The sequence below is a fragment of the Aotus nancymaae genome, unplaced genomic scaffold, assembly GCF_030222135.1.
Source record: "Aotus nancymaae isolate 86718 unplaced genomic scaffold, 86718_ANA_hifiasm-v0.15.2.pri h1tg000016l, whole genome shotgun sequence".
Taxonomy (NCBI): Eukaryota; Metazoa; Chordata; class Mammalia; order Primates; family Aotidae; genus Aotus; species Aotus nancymaae.
In genome coordinates, this window is record NW_026988428.1 from 45,040,588 (window position 1) to 45,043,289 (window position 2,702).

The following is a 2,702-nucleotide window of genomic DNA, read 5'->3' on the forward strand; positions in this document are numbered from 1 at the left end:
TCTCCCCTGCATGTTCATAAGGATCTAATGGAACAGATGAGGTAAAGAGCAACAAATATAAAATTAATGATTAGAGGGGCTTGTTGAATAATACAAAATTACAGCTCGATAGGAGTAAGTTCTAGTGTTCTATAGCACTATAGCATAACTATAGTTAATAATAACATGTAGTTTCAAATAGCTAGAGGGAGGATATTGAATGTCCCCAACACAAAGAAATGATAAATGTTTGAGATGATGTATATGCTAACTACCTTGATCTGATCAATATACATTGTAAGTATTGAACCATTGCTATGTACTCATGAATACGTATCATTATTCTTTGTGAGTTAAAAAAATAAAATTTAAAAAGATATTTGCAAGTTCAACTGTTGATATCTACTCTATTATTTAAACAAAAATCATGAGCTATTAATTATGATCACTTAAGAATACGGGCATAAGAATGTTGGCAGAAAAAAAAGAAAAGAAAAGAAAAGAAAAATAGAGCCTTTACCATCATCACACCCTCACTGGAATCCAAAAACTCATAAGAATATGTAACTTGAGATTGCGAAGTTAAGTAAAGCCAAGCACAAAAAGACAAACACCACATATTCTTATTTGTGGAATCTAAAAATCAAAATATTTTAACACATGGACACAGAGAGTAGAAGAATGGTTATTTACCACAGGTTGGGGAGGTAGTAGGTGGCTGGCATGGGGAGAGGGGATGGTTAACGGATTCAAAACAACAGAAGAATGAATAAGATCTACTACTTGACAGCACCACAGGGTAACTATAGTCAATAATATAATTACACATTTTAAAATAATTAAAATAATGCAACTGAATTGTTTATAACAAACAATAAATGATTGAGGGGATGGATACCCTATTTTCCATGATGTACTTATTTTACATTGTACGCCTATACAAAAACATCTCATGTACACCCATAAATATATATGCCTACTATGGACCCACAAAAATTAAAACAAAAAAATTTTAAAAGGCTGGGCACGGTGGTTCACGCCTGTAATTCCAGCACTTTGAGAGGCCAAGGCTGGGGATCACCCGAGCTCAGGGGTACGAGATCAGCCTGACCAACAAGGAGAAACCCCATCTCTACTAAAAATACAAAATTAGTCAGGCGTGGTGACTGGCACATGCCTGTAATCCCAGCTACTCAGGAGGCTGAGGCAGGAGAATGGCTTGAACCTGGGAGGCGGAGGTTGCCTTGAGCCGGGATTGTGCCACTGCACTCCAGCCTGGGCAACAAGAGTGAGACTCTGTCTCAAAAAATAATAATAATGAAATAAAAAGAATAAATTTTACCAAGACAAATATTACAACCTGAGTAATAAATAATTTATACGTTATTATGGAAAATTTGGTTAACTTTTGCAATTGAAAAATAAAATACAGAATGTTTGGGCTCAAGTTACTCTAAGAAGGGTGCAAGAAGAATCAGTTTTTTGTTTTGTTTGTTTTTAGCACTGTGTTTCGATAAAGATGTCTGGTAAAGCAAATGCTTCCAAGAAAAACTCTCAACAGTTAAAAAGAAATCCAAAGAGAAAAAGGATAATGAGGAAATGCTGTTGTCAGAGAAAAAGGTTAGAAACACAATGAAAAGAAGTAATTCATCTGAAAGATCTGTCTTCTGAAGGACAAACAAAGCACACTAGCCTGAAACAGGTAAAGATAGCATCCAACAAGAGAAAAACCTGGCAACCTCTTTCAAAGAGTAGCAGAGACCATTTCCAGACTATGATTGAATCAGTAATAATAACAATTTTGAGTAATAGTATTAAAAAAAAGAAGAATTACAATACCGTATCAACTTTCTGAAGAAACGATTGCTACAACTGTGTCAAACTCCCTCCCAAAATCATGGAAGATTTAACTGATGTTTCAAGTCTACTGAATGCAGAAAGGGCACGAGACAAAGCTAATGGCGAACCTCTGGCATTACTACAGGAAACAGATAAAATGGTAGAGACCACAGAGTTAATGACTGGGAATATTCAGAGCATAAAGAACAAAATTCAAATTCTGGCAAGCAAGGTGGAAGAAGAAAAAGAGAAGGTAAAACAGATGCATCAAATAAATAGTGGCATACTCCATCTTCTGGAACTTTCTGAGAAAACTCTCAAAGCACCCACCCTTCAGAAAGAAATTTTGGCACTAATTTCAAACCAGAAACTTCTTCTAAAGGACTTGGATATTCTTCATAATTCATCACAGACAAAGAACATGTTAACATTCATTGAAGAAGCCTATAAGAAACTGAGTGCCTCCTAAAGAATGTTTTTTTTTTTAGATTGCTCCTTGTTAATTTAATATTCACGAAGTTTTAGAACTGTTAACCTATGATTATATGTACAGAGGCTAAGGCTTCTGGAGGACTTATGTACTGATAGGCAATTTAAAATTAGTCTTTATGCATCTATCATTAGAACCTAGTGTGGTGCTGAAAACTGTTTTTAATAGTTGACAAACCTAGGAAACCAATATTTATATTGCTGTATCTACAATTATTTGCCTAAAACCATAAAATAGAAATTGCCTTGATGATCTAATAGTTTCTAATGGCCGATTCGAGCTCATTTATTGGTTAACAGCTCATATCAGGAGCTGTGACATGTAAATGTTTACATACAGTGCCTAGTGCATAAAAACCTGTGTTTGCTATCATTCATTCTGTAGCCAATGACTT

The 2,702-nt window shown here is 34.9% G+C and overlaps 1 pseudogene; it reads left to right on the forward strand.

The window, feature by feature from the left end:
- Positions 1 to 1,498: 1,498 nt before the first annotated feature.
- LOC105711990 (centromere protein Q-like) lies at positions 1,499 to 2,287 on the forward strand (annotated as a pseudogene).
- Positions 2,288 to 2,702: the final 415 nt, after the last annotated feature.